This window comes from Pongo abelii, chromosome 6 (genome assembly GCF_028885655.2).
Source record: "Pongo abelii isolate AG06213 chromosome 6, NHGRI_mPonAbe1-v2.0_pri, whole genome shotgun sequence".
NCBI classification, from domain to species: domain Eukaryota; kingdom Metazoa; phylum Chordata; class Mammalia; order Primates; family Hominidae; genus Pongo; species Pongo abelii.
The window spans coordinates 64,824,791-64,852,669 of record NC_071991.2 but is presented as its reverse complement, the minus strand read 5'-3'; the positions used below and the strand labels follow the sequence as shown (position 1 = coordinate 64,852,669).

The 27,879-nt window shown below is 37.6% G+C and overlaps 1 long non-coding RNA gene across 3 annotated transcripts; it reads left to right on the top strand.

The window, feature by feature from the left end:
• On the top strand, positions 1 to 27,673 carry LOC103891156 (uncharacterized). Of its 3 annotated transcripts, XR_008527010.2 has the most exons (8): positions 1 to 139; positions 1,666 to 1,781; positions 7,038 to 7,083; positions 10,710 to 10,834; positions 12,057 to 12,286; positions 17,294 to 17,406; positions 20,480 to 20,894; positions 27,053 to 27,502. It is a non-coding gene; the product is annotated as an uncharacterized LOC103891156 (long non-coding RNA). The 3 variants fall into 3 exon arrangements; XR_655404.2 differs by lacking the exon at positions 10,710 to 10,834 and having other exon boundaries at positions 27,053 to 27,673; XR_008527009.2 differs by lacking the exons at positions 7,038 to 7,083; positions 10,710 to 10,834 and having other exon boundaries at positions 27,053 to 27,496.
• Positions 27,674 to 27,879: the final 206 nt, after the last annotated feature.

The following is a 27,879-nucleotide window of genomic DNA, read 5'->3' as shown; positions in this document are numbered from 1 at the left end:
CGGCTACTAAGTGACTCACGGCAGGTAGAGTATACTGTGGATACACTGGACAAAGGGATGATTTATATCCTGGGCAGAATGGAGTAGGACAGTGAAAGATTTCACCAACATATTCAGAACAGCATGCAATTTAAAACTTGTAAGTTTTTTATTTTTGGAATTTTCCATTTAATATTTTTGGACCATGGTTGATCGAAGGTAATTGAAACTGGAAAAGAAAGCTACAGATAACTAGGGGACAATTGTACTGTGCTTTTTAGCTTCAGACTTTCTTTTTAGTTTCTTCTTAGATTTCCTTTCTCTTTATATTTCCACTTTGCTCATACATCAACTTTCTTGGCTATTCCAGGTTTTTCTTTAGTTATTTGAGCATCTTTAAGACAACTGTTTTTAAAAAGTTTTTGTATGGTAGATCTGCCATCAGTTCTGTTGGCTTATGTTTTCCTCTGAATGAAACATACTTTCCTGTTTCTTAGTTTGTCTTATGATTTTTTTAAACTGGACATTTAAATCTAGTAGTGTGGTAATTCTGGAAATCAGATTATTTCCCTTCCTCAGAGTTTCTTAGGGATTTTTGTTTTGTTTTGTTTTGATTTGATTGTTGTAGGCTGTTACTGTGCTGAGGATAAACCTGATGTGTAAACAAGGTCTTTTCTGAGCCTCCACCTGTCCCTAGCATTATGGTGACTTTCTAATTTTCCACATACATGCAATTGCTTTTGAATATCCTAGCTTTTCTGGCTCTCGAAAGGGAAAAAAGAGAAAAATGAATGGGGAATGGGATACTGACCCTTTAAATCTCCTGGAGGTCACTTCATCTGGAGGAAAAAGGGCTTCCAACAATTCAGAGAAGTACAACAGTAACAGATGCCCATCTCTGGTGTTTGTACTTCCATAATCAGAAGCAGCTATCAGTGATTAGAACACAGATCTCCAGTATTGGAGGACAGGATCCTTATTGCCCACCTTGGCTCCTGCAAGTCCTGTGTAAGCTGCTCCAAGAACACATGCACAGCTGCCCGCCACAAATCTGGGGGTATGGGGTGGGTGGCTGCTGTCAAGCTAAAAGCTGACATCCACTGAAGTTAACCATAATTTACCATCCATGTCTTCTCCTGGAAGCTGCAAACCTTCAATAGACTCCAGATTTCCAAAATAGTTACATCGAACAGATTCTGCCACTGTAGATGCCTGTCTGGGGAGATGGATGCCTGGTGCTTTCTATTTTGCCATCTTTCCAGAATCCTCTCATGCCGAAATAAGCCTTTGTAAGGGCCATCAATAGCTTCTTATACCCGTAATAAACACAAAGACTCTAGAATGAGAATAGAATTTTCATAAAATACTTTTTAAAGTGTAGATAAAATATTATGTAAGACCATTGTCCTACTGTTTGCTCCATACGTTTATGCAACTTTAAGTCTTTTTTCAGTGGTACCAAAATATGCCCTAATATATACACCGATGAATTGATATTGAAGATTGCTAACAATTTTCATTTTCTATATTCTTTCCTATAGATTATTCTATTTGATGACTCTCCATCTCAAACATAATAGGAGTGTACTTCCCCTATGAGTTTCATAAATTTCCATTGGCAGAAATGATTTTCCCTGTCTGGCAATATTGTCTGTGCTAACCAAAGTATTTTCTCTCCCAATTTAGATTTTGAAGTTGGGAGAAGTGGCAAAACGTGAAAAGCAAGAAGCAAATATTACCAGAGACACCTATGAAAAAGAAATCTTTCTAAAGAACCTTTTTAAAGTGCCATAATCTGTTCGGTAAGAATGAAACTAATGCACAAAACTGATAAAAATGGACTACCTGGATGTAGTTTCTGAAATGGCAGGGCATGTGATCTGGTGTAAAGTACAAAATACATGTCCTAACCTGAGTAATTTTGTCTCTTCGTTTATGATTTTGAACAATGGTGTAGAAGAGACAGGGGATTCTTCTTTCCCCTGGAAAATCCCTATTTCTTCCCTCTTAGAATTGAAAGGGGCTACCTTTGTGTTATGAGGCTACTGGGGAATTTCAGCTAACTCCTGTGGGGAAAGAGATGGAAGCAAGCATTCCTCACAATCCCACTAATCAACCACGGGTTTCTTATGAGCATCTATAGGATTCCCACGGGTCCCACTGAGGGATAAGTGGTCAAAATAGAATCCCCACATTTAGTCATACTTACTATACTGCCTGTTGCTAACTGTAACAACTGTTCATTCCCCTGAAGCCTGGAGCCAACTGGCATGGGCTAGAAGTTAAGAAACAGCAGGAGGCCTTCATGGTCACCATGGCTTCCTGGTGACCGTCTAATATAAAATTAAATAGAATAGTATTTTCTTTTAAGCTGAAAATAAATTTTAGCAGTGCTCTTATTGGTTAGTAAAAACTGCATTTGCATTGGTGACACAAACATTGTTACGTTATTCTAGTCTAACGAGAAACCATCTCAGCAAAGATCATTAGAAAATCATTTTAGAAACCACTAGGTCTTTAGCATAATTTTAAAAAATAAATTCAAGAGTCTGTCATAATATTGCTCAACCTAACCAAATGAGAATTTTAACAATAGAAAAGGCATTTGCAAAATAATAATCAAGCCTGTGATAAATGAGTTAGAAGTATGTGCAGGACATCTTCAATTTGCCCCTCAGATCCTGTACTCATTCTTCATTCAGTTCTGTTCTGGGAAGCTGGCCGAAGGAAGGGGAGAGAGAATAAAAAGAAGCTGGACTATTTCTTCTCCTCTCCCTCCTTATGTGACAATTAATTTCATATGTCAACTTTGCTGGGCCGCACTGCCCAGATATGTGGTCAAAGATTATTCTGGATGCTCCTATGACGATGTTTTCAGATGAGATTTAACATTTACATTGCTGAACTTTGAGTGAAACAGATTGTCCTCCATAATATAAGTGGGTTTCATCCAATCAGTTTAAAGCCTGAGAAGAGTAAAAGACTGACTTGCCCCAGAGCAGGAGGGAATACTGGCAACAAATTGCCTTCACATTTCAGACATGAACTACAGCATCAGCTCTTCCTAGGTCTCCAGCCTGTGGGCCACTCTGCAGATTTTGAACTTGCCAGCCTCCCTCATCTCATGAGCAAATTCCTTAAAAAATTCACACACAAACACACACACACACATGCACACACATACGCACACACATGCACACACATATTCTATTAGGTCTATTTCTCTGGAGAACCCTCATACATCCTGCTTCAGCTCTGAAAGTCAGGAAATAGAAGCATACCCCACTCTCATACTATAGCTTAGGTAAAATAGCCCCTTCTCCTCTGGTCCAGCTTTCACTAGGTCAATCTAGTGTCTCTTGTTCTTTGATCATAAGGGTAGTATTATTTCCCCCTGTAGCTAGTCTCTTGTGTCTTACCATCCTTTAATTCCTAGCACTGCCCATACTTCTGAAAGCAGTACTTTCATTTTCAACTCAGAGGTTGAGCCTGGTTTCTCAACTCAAGCTGCATATTAGAATCAGCTGGGAAGCTTTTAAGAAATCCCAACAGCCAGGCCACAAACCAGACCAACTAATGCAGAACCTCCGAGGGTAGAACACAGGCATGTATGTTTTTCAAAGCTCCCCAAGCATTTCCAATGTACAGCCAAGACTGAGAACCACTGCATCAACGTCTCTTCATTTGAACAATTTGAGATGAATGTTGTTTCCAGCCAGAACCTGAACGAATATGCTATCATCAAAAATATACACATTTGCTTAAAATCTTACAAGTGCTTGTCACCGGTACTTTTCATATGATTATCTTCTATATTGCCATATATTGTTATTTTGTTATCTCACTTTTAAGACTGTAACTGATTTTTTTTTTCTCTGTAACTGATTTTTTTTTTCTCTCCCATTCTCTCCATATGTTCCAGCTCATGGCCCAAATCAAAACCTTGTCTATAAGCCACTGTTCTTAGCTTCTTTTATATATATATATATATATATATATATATACACACACACATACACACACACACACACGCATATATGGGTATATATACACACATACACATACACATATATAGTTTATATATACATGTATATATGTATATATACATACATGTATACATATATACATGTATATATACATACATGTATACATACATACATGTATGCATATATACATGTATATATGTATATATACATACTTGTATACATATATACACACTTGTATGTATATATACACAAACACACACACATATATATATTTTTACACACACATACACACACACATCCACCCCTCTTTCCAAAACAGGGCTCACCATGTTGCCCCATATGATGCAAATTTCAAATTTTTGTTAATGATGCTCTATGGCCCATATAAGTTGTAACTTCCTGTCTAGGCACTAAAACCTCTACATTTATCACAGTCTGACATTCATTATTCTCAACAATTCTCACCCTCAGCCCCTTTCTAATGTCATACTGTTATCTGTTCTTTTGATTCCCCTTTCCATTCACACTTCCTCCTTATGGTCATTTCTCCTGCCAGAACCCCCCTTCTGTGCTTCAGCAGCCTGTCCTTTCAGTCTTTAAAGACTTACATGTCCCCTCCTCAATTAAGACATCTCTAGTCCCTCTATACTGCTAAATAAAAGTAAACCATTATTAACTCTCTTGAGGGCTTACAGCAGTTTCTTGAAGGAAGAGATTTATAAACTGGGACTAAAAAAAGGCAGGGAAGGGATGGCAAGATGGAGAAGAAAGGTTCAGACAGCTAACATAAAAGCCCAAAGGTGAGACACATCCATAGCACAGGTGTGATACACTGCAAATATGTCTGTAAGGGTAAACGAAGGAGACTGATGAGCACAGGGCCTTGTAAACCACATGAGGAGTTTTGTGTTAAATCTGATAGCAATGGAGTGCACAATTTTACAAACATCATTCACAGAGTTGTAGAAATATGTTGGAGGAGAGAAATGTCACAAACAGAACAGTTGTAGGTGCTCAGAGAAATGCAAACATTCCCAGCCTGAACTGGGTTGGTGGCAGTGAGAATGAAAAGGTACCATTTTCTGCATTTTCCTTAAGGTTAAAAATTTTGCTGTTGCCATGTGGAACTGTTAAGATTCAGAGTAAGAATTCAACACCTCTAGGGTTCTTTTGACTGATTTAAATATTATATAAAATGCACTTTTCTTTAAACAATAGTCAAATACCTTTAATGACATATCAAATCAATTACCATCAGCCACAACATCAAAAGTCAACCATTTCATTGTTTTTTTCCAAAAGTCACCTTCTGCCACAGTGTTTTCTCATTCCATTCCCATATTTATTTTTTGCATTTAACAGGTTTATTAGTCATTTGAATATCTTTGTTTTTACAGGTATATATGTGAGTCTTGAAAAATCTTTTTGAGCTAAGATATGTCAGTATATAGAACTGACTTTTTATGATTATACCAAAGAATAAATATTGTTAAAATGTGGGTAACAAGGGACCAGGGTGAAATCTCCACTGTTGTCACAATAGGTAAATACAATTTGACCTATAACATAACTCACGGTTAGAACTTTATTAAATCATTTTGCTTTATTTATTTAATGTATGAGAAAGTTATTTACTATGAAAAATTTAAATACTAAAGATTTCGATTTCAAAATTATTCTAGTGAGGATGTTACATTGATAACTGTCATACATGGAAGAACATAAACTCTACATAATGATGCCATGTGGCCATATATATAAAGCAAATGTCACCAGAGACCTTCACCCTCAGAGATATATATGTGTGTCACTCAAACCATCAGTTTGAGTTGGATGCTCCAAATCCTCTCTATGAGGTCTGTAAATGTCTGAGGGTTTGCTTATGGGGTCCCCCATTGCTTCCTTTCTTAGATCTGTGCCATCTGTTAGACTGGCATGCATCTAGACATGAAACTATAACTTTGCTGATACCCACAAAAACTTAAAACAAACATTCTGTCAGTCCTGTAACTTCAGTGATGGTGGGAAATTAATGTTATCCATTGGAACAGCTGTGTTAGTCCATTTGCATTGCCATAAAGGAATACCTGAGGCAGAGTGTTATAAAGAAAAGAGGTGTATTTGGCTCACAGTTCTGCACGCGGTACAGGAAGTGTAGTACCAGGATTTGATTCCCGTGAGAGGCGCAGGAAACTTCCAGAAGGCAAAGGGGAGCCAGTGTGCCACGTGGGAGGAGAGGGAGCAAGAGAGAAAGGGAGGAGGTGCCAGGCTCTTTTAAACAACCAAATCTCAAGGGAACTCAGTGAGAACTCACTCATTATTGTGAGGAGGGCACCAAGCTATTTATGAGGGATCCACACCTATGACCCACACACCTCCCCACGAGCCCCACCTCCAACATTGGAGATTACATTTTAACATGAGACTTGGAGAGGACAAAACATCCAAGCTATATCAATAGCTTTCTTCCGAGTCCTGTGGCCTCTTCTTTGTACCCATTCTCAGCCCTCTCATCTCTTAATTTTGTCCTCCTCTGTTCCCATGTGTATGAACAATCTCATCTGAATGGCACGCACACACACAACAATTACTGAACCCCTGGTGAGGCAAACACTATACCTGCAAGCACTTACTTCATTTAAGAAGTTTATCGAGAGCTTTATAAATAAATTCTGTTCTCCATCTACTATGCAAATAAAACTTCTGTATCTTATTATGTGTGTAATAAATGTGAATGCAGAAAGCAATCTTGCTTAATGAGATATTTTGCCCAGATCATAATCTCTTTGGTATTTGCCATTATCCATCACTATCCGTTATTACCTATCACTCATCTTCATAGAGCAAATACATCATCTTTCATCAGGAAATGGATTACACTGAGGGGAAGAATATGCTCTTTGTCTTCCAAGGAAGAAAAGATGAAGGAATGAGTTGAGGGACTTAGGAACAAACAATAACTATATGCTAGATGACCTCGTAGGCATTTTACAAATATTACCACATTTAATATGCTTTTTAATTTAGTTTTCACAACAAATAAATAAAGTTTTATTATCTCTCTTTACACAGGTGAATCCTAAGGCTGAAAGAGACTGAGTAACAGCTATTAAGTAAGGTAGTAGAGTCCACTTTTACTCTGCTAAAATTCTGAGCTAAAGACTAGCATAGGCCAAGCGCGGTGGCTCACGCCTGTAATCCCAGCACTTTGGGAGGCCGAGGCAGGCGTTATCACCTGATGTCAGGAGTTCGAGACCAGCCTGGCCAACATGGTGAAACCTCATCTCTACCAAAAATAAAAAAATAGCCAGGTGTGGTGGCACACACCTGTAGTCCCAGCTACTCAGGAGGCTGAGGCAGGAGAATCACTTGAACCTGGGAGGTGGAGGTTACAGTGAGCCAAGATCACACCACTGCACCCCAGCCTGGGCGACAGAGTGAGACTCTGTTAAAAAAAAAAAAAAAAAAAAAGACTGGCATAAATGCCTAAGTTTTTTTTAAATCCCTTTTGTTACAGCTATGACATCACTCTTCAATATAAACTCATGTCCTTGCATATGCAAGTTGATCAAAAGTTAAGCAAGAAGTGTTTGTCTTAGTAAGAATATAGGTTCCTTATAGACCTAAGAATGAAAATTTCAAAGTCCAAGGCTTAGGATATCACCTATTTCTACAGGAGATACTAACCGGGGATACAGAAGGTCTACCTCAGTCAAATCATTCCTTCATTTCTTTATCTAACACCATTGCTTTATTTCAAAGTCAAGACGAAATTTGAAACTGAACATGGATTCTGTGCTCTAACAAAGTTCTGTGACCTTAACATATGTACCCAGACTTTTACCACTCACAGTCATCTCCCAGACAGAGGAAATGACTCATCTTTTTTAAAAAATGGAAGTCTTAAAGCTAACATAAAATATCCCATGACAAAAATATCTTTTTATATGTAATATAGGAAGAATGAACTTGTGCATTTTTATAAATATAATTCATTTTCAGATCTTCAATTCTCAAGTATCTCTGTCAAAATTTCATTCAAAGTAAACCCATAAGTGAAAAATAGACTATTAACAGAAAGGAACAGCTATTCTTGGGTTTAATTACACATGTAAGTTTTATATAAAAATTTTAAACGTATTTTAAAATGTGCAACTATTACACCACCATACCTCCAAATTCCGCAAAATTTTTAAAATTGTTGAAAAGAAATAATGGTGTATTTATTTGATTACAAATAAGGTATGATTAATAAAATACGACTAAACTAATTTTGTACTTAAAAATTTAGACAATTTAACACTCAATTTGAAGGGGTCAATTGAAATTACTAAAATTCAGACTGACCTCACCATGAACATTCAGCACGAAAAAGCCATTTTCAAGGAGCTAATGTCCAATACACTTTTTTTTAAGATGGAGTTTTTTAAGACGGAGTTTCGCTCTTTCACCCAGGCTGGAGTGAAGTGGTGCGATCTGGGCTCACTGCAACCTCGGATCCCCGGGTTCAAGCGATTCTCCTGCCTCACCCTCCCGAGTACCTGGGATTACAGGCGCCTGCCACCACGCCCAGCTAGTTTTTTGTACTTTTAGTGGAGACGGGGTTTCACCATGTTGGTCAGGCTGGTCTCAAACTCCTGACCTCAGGTGATCCACCTGCCTTGGCCTCCCAAAGTGCTAAGATTACAGGCGTGAGCCACTGCGCCCAGCCCACAGCATATATTTTTATATGATAAGGTACATCATCTCAGAAGACAGAGAATAGCTTCAGATATGAACCTCAGAAAGAAATTCAAAAGGCAAAGAGATCTGCTTCAAAAAGAAAAAACAAAAGTTGAAGGTCTTGCTCCAAAAGAGGGATTTGCTTCAAATTACTCCAAAAAGAATGACTGGCTGATACCAAAGAAGAAAAAAATCTTTGCATTCCTGACATCTGATATTTTAATGCACGATACATAAAAAGCAATATATTTCAAGGACACACTAATAATCCCCTATGCAAAGGGGTGATTATCCTCCCAGAGAGAGGGGGGGAATGGGGGGAAAGAGAGACACAGAGAGAGAGAGAGAGAGAGAGAGAGTACATACACAAGCCTGCCTGTTACTGGAGGAGCATGGGTGCCAGGATCTTTGACCCAAGGGTCCAAAAGTTTGGCTGAATACAGCATTTCAGTTGTGCCCTGAAGTGAAAGCAGTAAAATAAAGACCAAAGAAAGCTCTAAGTTTAAGGTCAAGACCAAACTGCATAAGAACCAAGGATGTAACCTAGGGTAAATGCCTGGCAGAACAAAAAAACACCCAGCATTTTGAGGGTGATGGCAGGCTGTGAGAAGGCAGGTTGTAGAAATGATGAGGTTGTTTTATGGCACGCTTTTATTGGCTGCATCAGAGAGAATGTGAGGGTGGGTTGGGTATGTCCTTGAAGTTATAGGACTTTGGTTCAAATAAACTTTGTTGCACATCCAGTAATAATAGGCAAGGCATTTCTTATTCTTGGTTTTTCTTTTCTTTTCTTTTGTTCTGGCTTTTTTTCCATAATTCCTGCCTTAGTTAATGACACCACCACTCCCCTCTTGGAGCAACCCAGAAAGAAGGGAGTCATCCTAACTCTTCCTCCTGCCACCACATGTAATCTTTGTCTTTAAACAGACTCAGTGTGTTTCACTTAAGTAAATATATTTGGAAAGAAAACTTCATATTACTTACTAAAAGGGAAAATGACTATTAGTTCTATAAAAGAAATCTATTTTTTTAATTAATGAAAATGAAACTACATCATTAAATGCTGGCAGAAATTCATTTTCTCTTTGTTAGAAAGGCTGACTGGAAAACACCATTTAAGGCCAGGCACAGTGGCTCACACCTGTAATCCCAGCAATTTGGGAAGCTGAGGTGAGTGGATCACCTGAGGTCAGGAGCTCGAGACCAGCCTGCCCAACGTGGCAAAACCCCATCTCTACTAAAAATACAAAAACTTAGCCAGGCGTGGTGGCGGGCACCTGTAATCCCAGCTGCTTGGGAGGCTGCGGCAGGAGAATCGCTTGAACCCGGGGGGCAGAGGTTGCAGTGAGCTGAGATTGCACCACTGCACTCCAGCCTGGGCGACAAGAGCGAAACTCCATCTCAAAAAAAAAAAAAAAATACCATTTAAGAACCAGATTAGCATCAACCTAAGCCTTTCTCCTGAAGTTAATTAGAGGGGGTTAACAGATAATTAAAAAAAATTTTAAATCATGCGACAATATGATTTCATGCCTCATCCTCATACAACCAAAATGTTATTTGTAAATGAGTCCCATACTTTGGGAAGCACTAGACTATGATATACAATTCAAACTCAGTAGCGTGCTATCATCTTACTCCCAATTCCCTTTTGATCTGATTTCCTGCCACTCCACAAGCCATATTTACAACTCTATTCCTGCTAAAGGACGTATCATTTGGCCCTAGGCATTCTCCATTGTGTCTACTGAGAAACCTATTAGGCCTCTGAAGAGGTTCTTGATGTGAAGTTTTCAGAGACCCCACCCAGGCACCTTTCTCCTTAGCATGAGCAAAGGTTATCACCTTGACCAAACGCTAGTCAGGCTCCTCTGAGTTCTCTTGTTGACTAGGACTCAAGCTTACCTTTCTAGGTTGAACAAACACTAAGACAGTTTCTAACAGCTCAACATTGTTTACTTAGGATGAGCCTACCCCCCACTTAAAGTCCGAGCCTGATAAAGAAATTTCCTGTTGTTCCAGCCAACACCTGAAGACCAGGATCCTGTTTTCCAGTCTCTGTGGGAGGGGAGGAGCCGAACTTCAATAAACACCAGTGAACAAAGCTAGATGGGTTTCACATGGACTAACCTCTTTTCTGGATTTTTGTAATTTTTCATTTTCCTGAAAAACTATGGAGTCCCAACTCACCTTCTCCCTGCTCCTTCATTCTCCCATTAAAATACCTAATCACCCCTGTACAGGTCAATGTTGAGCTTAGTTCACGTTGCACTCTTTTCCCTATTGTAATAATATATGTTAATTCTTACCATTTTATTTAGTGTCCAGCATTGTTTATCTTTCGCAGCATTTCATAGCTACTTCTAATGCACTATATTGTCATTATTCATTGAACTATCGCTCTCACCCACTATGCTGTGTTCCGTTTTGTACTCCGAGTGCTGAGGTCAGCCCCCGTATTGTGCCTCCCATATTAGAAATCGCAAACATTCTCTTTACTCACAAGTTAATACAGTGAAGTAATAAAAAAATGTATTTTGTCAGATAAGTACCCATCTACCACTGAGGTGGTATTTTCTTAAGATCAATCTTTACGTTTAAATAACTCTTAAGAGCAATCTTTATGTTTAAGTAACTTACGTTTAAATGTGCTTAGAAAGGGGGTACTAGGCCAGGCGCGGTGGCTCACGCCTGTAATTCCAGCACTTTGGGAGGCCGAGGCGGGCGGATCACAAGGTCAGGAGATCGAGACCATCCTGGCGAACACGGTGAAATCCGGTCGCTACTAAAAATACAAAAAAAAGTTAGCCGGGCTTGGTGGCGGGCGCCTATAGTCCCAGCTACTCAGGAGGCTGAGGCAGGAGAATGGCGTGAACCCGGGAGGCGGAGCTTGCAGTGAGCCGAGATCGCGCCACTGCACTCCAGCCTGGGAGACAGGGAGACTCCGTCTCAAAAAAAAAAAAAAGAAAGGGGGAACTAAGTTACCTAACTGCTATGAACAGGGTCATGAGGAGAGACTCTAACACACTGCTTTAGTTTTGTTTCAACTTCCAAATCATAAGAGGGACATTACACATTGCATTAAATTCTATAGTGTAAAAATAAAATAAAAATATCAGCTTACTTTCCTTCTTTCTTAGTTTGTCGGTATCATTTTTAATTCTAATGTTTTGTTAAACCTCACACCTTCCTCTTTTGAATTTCTACTTCCTTTTAAAATGGCAATTGCCTTTTTATTTTCGTATCTTTTGTCTTATATTAGTAAGAGCATTTCTCTAATTATAACATGGGGAATTTACATGTGGGTTACAGGGAAGACTAGATTTTTACATCAAAATTAATTTTGTTTTATTTGCTCCTAATTTATAGGTGAAAATGCTATTTTACATGGAAACCTATTTTGTTCCATAAAACTAAATAAACCATAACCCAGAAGTGCAATGAGACACACACAGCATGAACATTATTTCTGAAAGCTGAAGAGTTGCCAGTCTGTTGATCTCAAACTTCATGAACCACACAGTTCAGTTCAAATTGTTTCCCTGAAATAGCTTTGAGCCTCTGCCAAACAGCCACTGAAGGACTCTGAAAAATACAAGGTAAGGAGATGGCACCTAAGAACATTTTTTAAAAAATGTTAACTCTTTTATTGAAGTTTATTTCATTGCTTTTATCAAAGAGACTGATGTCACATCAGACATTTTCTCACCTAAAGGTAACACGCAATAATTGCCATGATAGCATACTATTCAGAACATGGAACCAAATGTGTGGCCTGCATGGGCATTCTTCCTTTGCCAATGAATTGCAAATGCTTCTTTCTATCTACAAGTGTACCAACGTTAAACATTAAATGTGGAGGTCTTATTGTGGGTTGATCTTTAGAAAATCAGGTCTCCTTTCTGTTTTCAGTTGCTGCCAGCATCACCTATCCGCAGAGTCAATGTTGATGATGTTAATGAAACCAGGCAATATATTGAAAGCTCTAGCCACAATCATTAACTCGAGTCTGGAGTAAACCATGTATCCCAGGGCCCAGTATGCAGAGCGCCTGTGGGGTGTCAGCAAGCTGCAGCTATCCAACAATGCTGTTACCTAAACTTCACTTTTGTGTGCCTGTCCTTGTAGGCATCCTCCACTCCACACCCTAAGCTAAACCATCACTTGTTGAACAGGGGCCCTGCCTCATGACTAGTATTTGGCCTTGAACTTCACACTCTGTTCTCTAGACACTGGCTGGAGCTTTGCTTCTAACTGAATGGGCCCTAACCTTCTCTTGCCTAGCACTAAAGCCCTAACATTGCCTGCAATTCCTATTGTCATACCCTCCCCACCAGATTCCAACCCCTGATAAATCATTCCTGCCCCAGAAACATAGTTCCACTAACCTGGGATATAATGATTTGGAATGCTGGTGACTCACCCGACTTTTAGACCCTTAGTGCTAACCCCTTTGTTCTTTCTTACTTCTTTTTCCCTGACTTAAGACCCAGCATATGTCAAAGCAGATATGGTATGTAAGATAATGTCAGTGTGCAAAAAGCACTCATCATATAAAGAAACTTAAGTGTATCTTTTAAGTCAATGCAAATAATCACCACAATTAATATGTTTTGTGGGTTTCAACTTTTTTAATGAAAACAAACTTTTGCATTTTCTCTAATGAGAAAAAAGTATAGTTTCCTTTTGTTTTATTTATTTTTTCATCATTTGATAAGGCACAGGGTCAAGTTATTCTTTTTGAGATGCCATAATATGCTAGGTATTGGAATGGCCAGCTAGCACTTGCATTGTAGAGTTAACATTGTGCTATAAGCGTGGTTCTTTCTAAAAGCTTTCAGTACTGTTTATAGTTTGTGCTACCCAGTTCCCATGGTAACGTGTTTGTTCCCATGGAGAAACAAAGTGAACACCTAACCAGAGCTGAACTTGAAGATATAAAACTTCACTCAGTAGATAATTTGCTCAGAGGCTATTAAGGAGGAGAAGGAGAAAACAGAAGAACAGAAAATATATCTGGGTTTCTAGTTCCAGTACAAAGTTAAGAAACTAGTGATTTACTTTGACCTGCTATGTAACAAATCATTCTTGGTGTCATTATTTGCAACTTTAAGGAGACCTTTTTATTTTTTTTTCTCAAAAGCAATTTTAAAAGTAACTACTTAGACAAAGGGCCCTTTTTAATGGTGATTTGATAGTTTATCTTAGCAATTTGGTCCTTGTAGTTGCAAACTGCATTTCCATATTTCAAGAATTTTTGGAATTTCATAAAACCATCTAAATTCAAGTAAACTTGATTTCTTTAAAAAACTATAAACTAAAGCAATAAGAATGTGAGCAAATGATTATAAGATTATCTTTAATGAAAACAGATTGTTTTGCTTTCTTTAATGCCCAGAATTTTTCAAGCCTAGCTATTGCCAGTTTATGCCATTTGAAAAAAGCTTGAAAGCTGCAAAAGGATGTAAATTCAGCTGCTTTGGTTTAACGTGAGGAAAGTCGATAGCCTTTGTTAAGGCTGACGCTACCATGCCAAATTCCTAACAACGTTACAGCAGGACTTTGAATGCCAGTAAAATAATTCACATCCATTTGCAAGCTCCAGTCAAGTGGCATAAACTCCACTTGTAGAAGACAAAGCAAAATGACTGGGCTCCTCCCGAGGCTCTGGCTCTTCACTCTGCTGCCACCCTCCCTCCCGAATGTTGATGTTTTCTCCCCCCACTTTAAAATCTAGACACTTGCTCCCTTTCCATTTGATACTACTTCTTTGTTTGCTGTTCTTCAGCCTTCTTTGTGCTTTGCTGACCTCCTGTTTTCCATTCTGTGCCGCTGTTCCTGTCCTACATTTCATCATTTTTTTCTCCGGCTTCACTTTTATGCATTACACTCTTCCCACTTCAATCTTTAGCCATTTTCGTATTGTCCTGACTTTCATTCTTCTTATTTACATTTAGTTTATATTCTTTCTGACCACCTTTTCTTCTTCTCTTTGCAGCCCCTCTGTTAGAAGTTGGTCATTTTGCTCCAACTTAAAAAAAAAATGTATTGTTCCTGGATGACATTCTTTTCTCACTCCTTCTGTGTATTATTTTTCACTAGTTGTTTAAATCCCAGTCCCACTGACTTGGCGCAAAGGATTATGATTAAAGCGATTTTAAGTATTTCTTTAATATAGTAAAATGTGAAAAAAAAGTTGCCTTAGAAAACAGCATTCTAAATAGACTGCCTTTAAAAATAAACAAATAAATAAATATCTGTCCCATTTGTAGGTTCACAGGGAATAAAATCAATGAGATCTGCCATCTCCTATACTTGTCTACATCAGACATCATTCACCCCAATCAAATAGTGAAGAGTGGGACTCAAATCGGCAAGTCTATCCTGCTGAATTGTTGCCACTCAAGATAAAAATAACTTTCTCACATTGTATGGTCGACTAGCAAGCAGCAGAATAATGGTGTATCCCAAGATTAATTGTGGTTTCCGAAGCAATTATTGTAGGGAAATGGAACAGAAAGGTTTTTTCTCTTACTTACTTTTGTGTGGTATTGGAGACAGAAGGCATGTCCATCATTTTATACTGCTTATTACATATGAAAAATCAAATAATGAAAGCTTTCACAATACGGAGGTTTTCTCTAACCTCCTATCATCAAATAGGCATACACTTTGAATTGATTTTTTTTTAAGTTTTGGGAATTGGATGTTCACCTTTCTTTTATTGACTTCCATCTAATTTTCAAAAGTGTGCAACAGTATATTGCACATGAAAGTAAATGGTCCACTAAGATTTAAATGCATTGCTTTGAACTAAAGAGATATAAATTCTAATATCTGAATTCTTCATGGCTATATACATGTATACTAAGTCCTTTTGCATAGTGGCAGACTCTTTATGCTTTTGGCATATTTGAAGTTAAATTTTAATTCATATTACATTTATTAAGTACTAAGAAGACACACTCATCTACTATTTTAGAATTTTTTATAAGTTTTCAGTCTTGTAAGTTTATGAAAAAAATATTGACGCACTACATAATATATACTGGTTTCATACCACTTAACAGATTTGGTAAATTTTACCTACAAGAAAATCAGTTCTTTGAGTTTTTCTTAGGTTACTGATTTTGCATTTAAAAGTTTTTACCTTGATTAAAGACTCCAGGTTTTCTGGGGGACAGTGTAGTTGACTTAAAAACTAACCACTATTATACAAAATTTTAGTTGAGAGAAACTATCCGTATCTTCTTTTTTTATTGCTATGATTATAGAGCCAACACACACAATCATGTAGGTTGAGCACTGCTAGGGAGCCATTCTCAACCTATGTGTGGGGCTTCATATATAGTGGGATTCATTTTGCAATTCCCACTGAAACTATGCCATGAGTTTGCTCATCAGATGGAAAAAAAATTTCTGCTTTGACAATGTTGAATGAAGTCTTGCTTTACTCTGTAAAAGTATAAAATGTAACATTTTAGGGTTGAGGGGACACTTAGAGATCTTCTGGTTCTCCTCTTTGGTTTCATAGAGAAGGAAAATGCCCCCACAGAAATAATGACTCCTTACCACAATTTTATCACCATATATATACCCTAAGAGTCAAGATTAGAGATGGCTCTCCTGATCCCTGGCCTTGGGAATATTGCTTTAAAACCTTTCAGGGCGACATAGAAAATATTACATTTCTATCACATAATTCCATAGATACAACCTTCTAAGTTTTTAGCTTAATTTTCTTCCTAGACAATTTTGTATTGTAAATTACTAGAGGACAGAAATAATATCTGGATAATTCTGTGGGCAGCTTGCTATGTAATCCAGCAACATGCTAAGTAGGCTTTTTTTTTTGAGAAAGGATGTCACCATCTTCATTGACTAATGTAGTGGAAAATATTTAGAAAAGGAGCTGTTTCATGCTACTCTGGCATCTATATTGTGAAAGTATAATTTTGGAATATTGACATTAAATAACGGAACTAGAGTTTCTTAAGAATTAAAATCTTTACTTTCCCACTAGTGTATTGGGAAACTTCACTAGTTTATTCATCTTCTCTATGGAGATTTTCTTTATTACTATCAACCCACACTTTCTCTTTTCTTCTTTTTTATTACTCAACACCAATGTGTGGTTTTTAATGAATTATTTTAATTTGTTTCTGTTCTCTTGTTGCATCTAGAGAACTTGTCAACTCCTTGTGTACTGAGTTTGTCGTTTACTTTGTTTTCGCTCCTCTATGATGCTGGGTGTGTATACAGCCATTGCTAAATGTGTACTACTTAAGGTGACAAGAATTGAACTAGAAACACTTCATCAAAAAAGTCCTGACTAATTAGAAGCAACTACCAAATTTAGTCTATGTTGCCAAAAAGCCTTATCAAAAAGTGTATCATGAATCTAGATGCTAACAGAATTAATGGTTAATGAGAAAATTTTTACATAAAGATTACTGTAAAACAATATCTAATAGTGATGTCTAAAACTTTTTGAGTAGACTAATGCATACTGATGAAAAGAACAAACAGGGAGTTGAAACGAGTGCATGTCATCACAAAATCATAATGCCTTCTAAAAAACATTTTATCCTTTTCTTTTTTTCTAGAACTGAAAGGGGCACATGGCATCATAAACTTTCATTTCAGAGAGCAGTAAAAGAGGAGAAGAAGAACACACTGGTACTCCAACAAGTCATAGTTTCTGCCAGATGTTGCAAAAGTGAGTTAGATAACTGACCTTTCTTCTGGGGCCTGTGTCAACTTTGAATGGAGCTTTCAATTGCACAATAAGCATCTGGACAGTTTTGACATCTTTATAACACTCTTTGAGTTCTTAAAAAGCTACCATTTTGTTTAAAGATGATTTATGTGAAGATTAAAACAATTACTTAAGTGCTAAGAATAATTAATCCTGTAACTCAATATCAATACCATTATCTTCCCGGAACTGGGTCTCTAACTACTGATCATAATCAAGACACCAACTGTCAAATCAAATCAAAATTAAAATTTGATTAATTATTTGATGATATTAACATTCAAATCTAGTTCCTTCCTAGGCCTAATTTTGTCCTTATGTTTGCTTTGCACTGAATTATTGTGGTTTAAATAGCCCGTTTTACACGACCACTTTCAAACAAGAGCATAAATTCTCACAAAAACAGGCTAAGGAATTCATAATCATAGCTCTTGGCCGCCACCTAAAGGTTTATTTCTTGTTTTATTTTACATGAGACCTACTATGCATTCCTTTTATAATAAAATTGTTGTCTTGTCATCACATGTTTCTACATAAGTACAGGGTAAAAAGACTTTTTCAAGTATGTTTCTTCACCTTTATGTATTTAAATTAACAGCATATATAATTATATCTACTTTTCAATTCATTCAACACACACACACAAAAACAATTTAAACAAGGTTCTTTTAAATGGTCAGAAAATTTTTATGCATTTAAGAAATAGTGTGTTCTTGTTATGTATCACCCCCACACCTAGGCCCATAATGAAAGAAATTTAACTAAACTCATGTTTACTGAACCACTGTTGAGTGTAATGTAATAGAAAACTCCTCAAATTCCATCAAGAACATTAACAGATATAACTTCTTCATTATGCTTGAGAGTAAATGAGATACTATAATTAATGATTCTTGCTCCGTATCCTATTATCACTCCCTTTATTCTCCTCCTAAAAAGCACTTCATTGAATCAAGCTAAGTATCTTCAACGCCTTACTTGGACTCTGACAAAGTCAACTTTGGAGAATGGATTTATGATATCACAGGGAAAATTAGTTATGAACTCTACAAACTTCTCATTTCAAAGCTCATATGGATAGAGCATCTATGAATCAGTCAAATTCTTGTTAAACATATAGACAAGTTGCATTAGCACATGCACTTTCCAATATATAGTCCATGTCCTTACCCTTGATTTATTTATAGAACACCATTCATGATTTTATTAATTCAAAAAATATTTACTAGGCAACTACTATGTGCCAGGCACCCGTCATTATCAGTGTTCAATAAAGCAGACTGGTCTCTCCCTTCATCGATCTTGTGAAGGAAACAGAAAATGAACAAAAAAATAGGTAAAACATATAAAGACACTGGCTACAAAGGAACTGAATACCATACTGTAATAGAGAGTAATTCTGGGGAGACAGACCAACAATAGGTAGGTAAGTCAAGAAAAGCCTCTCCTAGGAGACAGTTTTTAAACTGGGACCTGAAGAATAAACAGCCAGCTCTGCCAAGAATAGAGAGGAAGAGGTGGAGGAAATTGTGTATGCAAAGGACAAATACTAACAGAGGGCCAAGGAAATTAAAGCAGAGTGAGCCAAGGGGAGTGTCATGGATGGGATTAGAGAAGTAAGCAGGAACCAAATCATGCAAGGCCTTGAAAGCTATGGTAAGGACTTGGGGTTTTATTTGAAAGAGAATGGAAAGCCATGATAGCAGGTTAAAAAAGGAAGTAAATTGATCTGTTGGCTGCATGAAGAAGGAATTAGAGGCAGCCAAGAGAAAAGGGAGATAGAAGTCTGTCACAGAAATACAGATGGGAGAGATGATGGTGATGGTGACATGGACAAGGTGGTAGCAGTGGAGGCAAAACAAGTGATCACATTTGTGATGCATCTTGGAGCGAGGCCTTGGTGGTAGATCAGATGACCCTGTGGTTCTGCTGTTCCTTCCCAGCTTGTTAGCATGTGCTGACATAACTTTGAAAAGCTGATATAGTTTTCCATGTAAGATTTTAAATCACACCCAAGCTTTTAATTTAGTTTTTTAAATTTTAAAGAAAATATCTTAATAGAATGACCAATTTGTACATCGAGAAACACTTATTATCTAGTATCTTCTGCAAATGAAATAGTACACAAAACTAATTTTATAAATAATGGAAGTGTATCTATTAAAAGCATCAAAGCTTATTTTACTTTAACCACTTTGAAATAATTATTTTCTAAAATTGTTCAATATTTCCATGATCTCTCAAACAGAATATATTCAAAATAGTTAAGCTTCTCAAAAACTCAAACGTATTGTGAAGAAACATATATGAAACATACCTCTGTAGTATGTAGTATGGCTAAAAATAGTGAGAGGTAAAAATGAGTTTCCCCTACTCTGAAAAACTGAAAACTACTTTGCTTTGAAATCATTACATTTTTATTTTGTTGCCTCAGTTTCCCATAGTTCTTATTGTGCCTGACTGTAGTTATCAACTTCTGACTCATTCTAACACACTGCTTTACCTTGGCTGTAAGCTGGGAACCCTGCTATCAGAAATTCATGCAAGTTTATAGAAAAAGACTCCAAGTAAAGGTTATGAATTTTTGCATTGTATTTTGATTGCACAGAGGCCTTTTTACACTCTGCTTTCTCAAGTATAGTTTAGGCCATTGAAGCTGCTTAATCAGCAACACGTAAGTCAGGGAAATCCCCCTACACTAGCATGTTATTTCCCAGTTTCATAATGCCCCTTGAAAACTGAATCCACATTAATAATACATTATCTTTTTAAGTTTCTATAAAGAATCCTTCCTTGTGATACAACTTCAACTACATAATTATAAATGTTGACTTTTCATTTGATGCCTAAAGTATAGTTTTCAAATGTAACATAAAAGCATTTTATGGTAAAATTTGACCCAAAAAGTAGAATTTATGTGTCTCATAAAAGCATATAAAATTTGACCCAAGAAATAATTTCGAATTTCTTGACTCAGACTATAATATTATCTCTTTTCTTTTTTCATTTTGACATGGCATGGAAACAAAAACAGATCAAATGTCCGCAGAAACCCAATCAGCAACACTACTTTCAAAGTGTCTTTTGACAAGTAATATGTGTATTTTACAAATCCAAAGGCAATATTTGAAGTAGCTCTTCAAAACAGCTGCATTACTCAAAGCTATCTCTGTGTCACCACGTTGTTTCCTGGAAGAAAATGTGGAAATGTGTACTGAAAATGTGTAAATGATTAAAGCATCAGTATAAAGAAAAAACATTCTGAACATGACTAAAAATTATTTTGAGGGCTTGTTGAAAAACCAAACACCAGATGTCCACGGCTGACTTGCCAAATGAAAATCCTTGAAAGAAAGGTCCAGAAATTGGCATTTCAAATGAATATACCCCAGCTGATTGACACAGGTGTTCCTTTGAGCAATCCTGGATAGCACTGTTGTGGACCCCAGGTAAGCAATTGTGTGATCTGCTTTTTCAACTTTGTGGTAGATTGTATTTTCCAAAGATGACAGCACCAGTACATACCATCCTATATGCTCTTCCTATAAGGTGACATTGACATCTCTCCAGCAAATGATGGGATTTATGTTACCTCTTCTTGGACCTGGGTGAACTTTTGACTACAGTAGAAGTGACACTATGTGACTTCTAAGACCAATTCATAAAATGCAATACAGCTTCCTCCTGGCTCCCTTGGGATGTTGGCCCTAGGAAACCAGCCACTATGCTGTGAGAAAGCCAAGCAGCCACATGAAAAGGCCACATGTAGGTCTTTCAGTCATAGATCTAGTTGAAATCTCCATTGACAGCCAGCCTTTAACCACTATGTGAGTGAGACTTTAGATAATTCTAGCCCCCAGCTTTTGGGCCACCCCAGTAGACAAAAGACAAGCTCTTTCACCCAACCCCGGCCAAATTTCAGATTTGTGAATAAAATTTTATGTTGCCACCATTCTAAGCCACTAAATTTTATAGTGGTTTGTTACATAGCAATAAATAACAGAACAAATTCCAAATGCTTCCACATCTTCTTCAGATAAAATGTAAAGCCCCATGTAAACCTTCATGCATTCCAGTTTGCATTTAAGGATTTCATATTCTATCCAGCCAGCTCCACCCCCAGCCCAGACTGACTTACTGGGTCCTGCTTTAGTTAATTGGCTAAGTCTGCAGTTCTCAATCAGGAGAGATTTTGCTTCCCACAGAATATCTGACAATGTCTGGAGACATTTAATAGTTGTCACAACTGGGGGGAAGGGTACAACTGGTATCTAAATGGGTAGAAGCTAGAGGTGTGGCTAAACATCCCACCATCCACAGCATGACCCCTCCCCTGCAACAAAGAACTATCAAGCCTAAATGGTGCCAAGGTTTAGAGACTGTGACCTAGCTCTGGTCCCCAGCAGTGAGGTACTTGGTTTTCACGAATGTCTTCATCATCATGTAGGTTGAAGGTTCTCAACCAGGAATTAAAGAAATAGTGTGTGCTCGGGGAAGGGGAGGTTAGAATATCAGGATTTTCAACCTATACTATTGCTACAGCCTGGATGTTTGTGTCCCTCCAGAATTCATATGTTGAAATCTAATCCACAATGTGATGATATTAAGAGGTGGGGCCTTTGGGATGAGATTAGGTTATGAGGGCTCCCACGAATGGGATTAGTGCTCTTTTAAAAGAGGCTTGAAGGAAACTTTTTTTCCCCTTCCACCATGCAAGGACAGAGTGAAAGGGCACCATCTCTGAGAAAGAGGCTGTCATCAGACTTTGAATCAGCTGACATGTTCATCTTGCATTTTTCAGGCTTCAGAACTATGGGAAATAAATTCCTGTTGTTTATAAAGTATCCAGGCTAAGGATTTTTGTTATAGCAGCCTAAATGGACTAAAACAAGTGAGCTTGTGGTGTTCAACCATGGCTACAAATTAGAATAAGTTGGCAAGGGTTTTTTTGTTAGTTTGCTTGTTTTTGTTTGTTTGTTTGTTTGTTTGTTTGTTTGTTTCAAATATCACTGCTCAATCCCCAACTCTGGAGATTCTGATTTTAGAAATACTGGATGCCAGTATTTTTTAAAAGCTTCTTAGTTTATTTTAATGAGTAGCTAAGCATGAGAACTGAGGCACTGGCCACTTCTCACCTGGAGACTGTGACTCCTAACCCATTTCAGGTTAGGTCACAAAGGGGACATTGGGGAAATCTAGAAAACAAAATTGAAAAATCCCAGTGGGTAATTCTGTTGGCTCTGTTCCCCTACTGAAAACCTCTGCCTCACATAGTCCTCTGCTCTTAGTCTGCCATATTCTGGCAAGAAAAAGACCTGAGCTGGACTCTTCTTCATTCTAGTGCACTTATTTGGGATGGAAGCAAATCTTAAGAATTAACTGATTCTTGTCAAGCCACTAAGTAGTATCATTTTTTAGTAAATGCTAAACAAACAATTCTGTCATAATAAGCTCAGTCTGCTGTGCACCTCTTCACCAATAAAATAAGCTCTGTTTACTAGATTTTCCATTAATTATCTAAGATGGATATAAAAACATTACTCAATATTCTTAGAATTTTACTACTGGAGTGTCAAGATAAATCAAATAATTTATATATTTACATAGTTCGAGATGATGACAATAGTTTACTGATAGTCAGTTATTCTGCTGAGGTTTATCTCTCTCTCTCTCTCTGCATAGGACTTAACCTCGTTCCCCAACCAAAAAAAAAAAAAAAACGGCAGTTAGGCAACTGTCCTGCCATCTGCCTCAGATGCTAAGCAGATAAAAGTCGGCTCATTAAAAACGAAATGACTTGGGTGGAGAGGAAAAAATGTGAAATAGCCTGTTATTATAATAATTACCTCAGTAAAATGTGTTATTTTATCATGACAATGAGATTTTCTGAACATGTTATTACATTTGTGGTAAAAAGAAAAAAATCAAAACTATGTTTTTGTTTTCAAAATCCAGTCATCGAAGGAAAACACCAATTTAATAAATTTCTCAATAATTATCAAATTGTAACTTTTTAACTCTTTCCCATTAAAGCCAAAGCCAGAAAGAATCCTTAATGTCATATTAATGCTCATTATCTACAACAGAGAAAGCTGAATATCTATAATAGTTTTGAGTGCTAAGTGTAGAGAGCAAGTGCCCATGTGTGCTGGAAAGCAGTCATAATTGTGAGCATAGGTTGTCGAATCACATTGCCTGGCTTTAAATCCTAAGCCCACCATTTACAATGCGATCTTGTGCATATAATTTTACCCTTGTAACTCAGTTTCCTCCTCTAAAAAACAGTGATAATAATAGTACTGGGATCATAATTACCTTTGAGGACTAAAAGATACAATGAATAGAAAATGCTTTGCCTAGTCCTTGGCACATAAGATGTACTTAAAGAATGAGCATATTTTCACTCTCAAATCTATAATGACAGCTCATACTTCCCTTTTTAAGTTTCAGAACTATATTTACAACTGCCTTCTGGATGTCTCCATCTGAATTTCCTTAGGCCACTTCTAAATTATCTTTTCCAGTATATAATAGTTTTTCTCCAATACTCCTTAACTTATCACTAAAACTATTTTACCAAGACAGAGTAAGGTGTTTGGAATGGTGTTTTGAGCTCTGGTCTCCTTCTAAAGGATGGCTATATGGCAATTATGCTTCCAGTTGTTATTTATCTCCCTTTTCTAGAGACACATTGTTTGCTGTCAAACAGAGTATCTAAAATAATTTTAACTGACCCCTTAAGCTCTTCAAAATATTGTTATCTTATAATCTTTCTAATATTCTAAAGAGCACTTTTAATAGTTTCTTACAGGTACTAGGCCTAATGTCTTACTGAACACTTTCTATAAACAACAGAACTTGATTTTGCCCAGTTGTAAATACATGATTTCTTGAGCACCTCTCTCATACTGCCCTCAGTGTGCATGATGAAAAGTCATATTCTTACTTAGTTTTGAGACCAAAAACCAACTGGGCAAGATCTAGGACTGTCAGACTTTTCTTGATAAAAGTTGAGGCAATAGGCCCAGCACGGTGGCTCACGCCTGTAATCCCAGCACTTTGGGAGGCCGAGGCGGGTGGATCACCTGAGGTCAGGAATTCTAGACCAGCCTGGCCAACATGGTGAAACCCCGTCTCTGCTAAAAATACAAAATTAGCCGGGTGTGGTGGTGTGTGCCTGTATTCCCAGCTACTCAGGAGGCTGAGGCAGGAGAATCGCTTGAACCCGGGAGGCAGAGGTTGCAGTGAGCCAAGATTGCGCCATTGCATTCCAGCCTGGGCAACAAGAGCAAAACTCCGTCTCAAAAAAAAAAAAAAAAAAAAAAGAAAAAAAAAGTTGAGGCAATAATGAGCATCAGGAAGATATTGCTAGGCTCGGCCCAAGTGGGTAAGTTAAAAACAGGTGTCATAACAGGATTCAGTGAAATTTATTAACTAGAAGAAATGCAAGTTTTTCTCTCAGGAGAACCAGTAATTCAATAAATAACACCTGAAAATCAGAAAATGTCAGTCTCATAGAGCTACAACAGAGTATATTTGGAGCATTCAAAATCAATTGAACATCAAGCAAAAGAGAGTTCTCAAAAGATAGGAAAATTTCAGTTTTATAAAAGCCAATCTAATGTAACAGGAGAGAAGCTATTATAACTTGAAACTTCTTCCTGTAGGCTGAATAAAATACAGAGTTAAGAAGTATGATGGAAACTGATAAGAGCTAGGACACAGATCAGATAACAGGCAATCACTATTCGGCTAAAGGAATTACAGAGAGGTTGTTAGAAATTTTCGTTATGCCACATTTCATTGACAATAATATAATTCCTGCTGAATTGATGCTAAATGCTGAGTTGATCTAAAGAAATAAAGAATCAGAGGCTGGGCACTTCTCCCTTTGTCCATGAGCCACTAGTGCAGGGATCACAGACTTAAATGCCTGTAGGACTTGGGCATGTAACATACATCAGTGAACTCAGCCTGGGTACATGAAAAGCAGTAACATGATCACAAAAAAATGGTTACTGACTCTTGAGAAGACAACAGAGAGTGGTAAGGGTTGTAGCAAACTGGAGAGCTTGGACCCCTTCTTAAGTAGGTGGAAGATAAACAGCTCCAGCTCATTGCCTTGAAGAAATGCAGGCCCAGTTGTGCCCAATATCCTGATTAAGAGATGCTGAAACTAGGATTTTATGAAATATCCTGATTTTTAAGTTTTACACAAAATTCATTAATTTTTAAACCACTCTGTGGAATGATGCTATGACAGCCAAATAAAGATCTACTGGTCACATTTGGTCCGTGGACTGTCAGTTTGCTAGTCTCCACAACAGGGTTTTAGAACTACGCAATGGCCTTTTTTTCTCTTCCTTCACTTTCATTCTTTGTATTTGATTCTGGGACTTGCGTTTTCTAGTCAATCAAGAAGATCCGAAGAGTCCAAGTGAAAAATTAGGAGTATATTTGGGAGCAAAGAGACCTTAATTAGCAAAAATACAAACACTTAATGATTAATCAAATATGTAAAATTTAGACTAAGTAGCAATTTTTGTATTTCTTTTGCTAACCTTGCCAAGATAGATTACGGGTACCTTAATAAAGCTAATCTCTTTTCCCTTGGCCATCTGATATCCTTTAAACCTAAATCTGTTGGATAGTTTCCATTTGCCCATCCAGTTTCCTTCTCTACCCACTCTGTGCCCCCAGGAACCTGGCTGGTATAGAATGCATTAAAGGACTACTTTACCTCTAGCTTCCATTGAGTTTGGCCCATCTGGGAGCACTGGCAGGAGTTTGGAGGGTGGATAGAAATGCAAGTCAGGGCATTTATTTGCCCCACTTTCCCCCTGCTGGTCCATTGATTTAATCCCTTCTTCCTATTTGGAGTTCCTCCTTACACAGCCCCCATCCCCCATGTGTGAGTGTATGTGTGTGTCCCTTGAAATATTGTCTTTTACTGTTCCTCCAAGCCAGGGATGTTAAGGTTCCCCACTATTACAAGTCCCAGAGGAATACACCACCGGTTGTTCCTTTTCTTAAAACCTCCCCTACAGGCCTCAACTACTCAGTTTGTCTGCTTTCTGTTTCCTGCTGGAAGGCTGACTTAAAAAGCCATTTCAAAGTACACAATCCATCCCCAGTATTGGGATCTTAACTGGACAAAGCATCTCATCAAGTCCTTTAATTCTTATTTCTTTGGGTCTTTTGGCCGGCCCTGTCTTCTCCTAACTCCAGACTAGCAACTCTCCTCCCAACCACACCCACCCTTTCTTTCTTACTCGTTGTCAGAAAGCTTTCCTGAGGGTTACATTCCCCAGGGTTTAAAATACAATGAAAAAGTGCTTTCATGGTTTTCTGGTTGGAGGATGAATTTGTACAATCTTTTGGAAAAGCAAAGCTATTTGGCAGTAAGTGTTAAGAGCCTTCAGAATGTATCTAACCTTTGACCCAGTAATTTTACCTTAGGAACTTTTCCTAAGAAAAGAATCCTAAATATTAAAAAATTTGGATAAAGATGCATGCAAATATGTTTAGTAATAAAATGGCCAAAAATTATAAACAGAACACACTCCAACATTGAGGTATTCCAAGTGTCTTCTGTTTGCCCCACCAGCTTCTCTCTCCAATTGCCCTCCGCTATAAGAGACCAGCCTTCCTAAGACTCTGACTGTGGCTCCACTACCTTCTGGCTTTGGAATGAGCTTTACTAATGGTATGTCTTGATAGAAAATTGAAGATGAGAAGAAGAATGAAGTAGGAGTAGTTATTTTCCCTGTCCCCTTTCCGCAGATAGCCTCAGGCTGGCCACCATTCTTGAACAAAGGTAAAACGGTAAAACAGCCTTTCACGTGGCCCTCTTCACATAACTCAATCTCCCTAAGGTTCAGTAATACATGCTTCTCTTGTCTTTTGAAGCCTAAGGATAGTGATGCATTCTGTTCTGCGCCCTGCTCCCATGCACACTGTTTCTAACTCAGGGATACTGTGCTATCACTAACACCCTATCCCATGGTTATTAGAAAATTCTCCTCAAATTGCCCAATTTGAGTACACTAAATATATTTCACTGCCAAGAATCTGATGCAATCACACAGCATATTTAAGTATACTAGGCACCACAGCCACTATGGAATAATATGTAACATAGAAAGATAATCACAAAAAGTACAACAAAAAAGATAAATCTAGTATGAACACGGGTACATAAAAATAAAGCAAAATAAGATTCATCATGAAAATGTAATGTTTTCTATAATAGAAACATATTACCTTTTTAATGAGAAAATGTTTAATGACTTAAAAGGAAAGACATTGTAAATCATGCCCAGAGGAATTTGAAAAGACCTTGCAGAAATGGCAATAGAAATGATGCTCGACAATCAAGTAGGATAAATGAGAAAAAAAAAAAAAAAAAAGTGGCGGATAAAACATGTCTGGCTG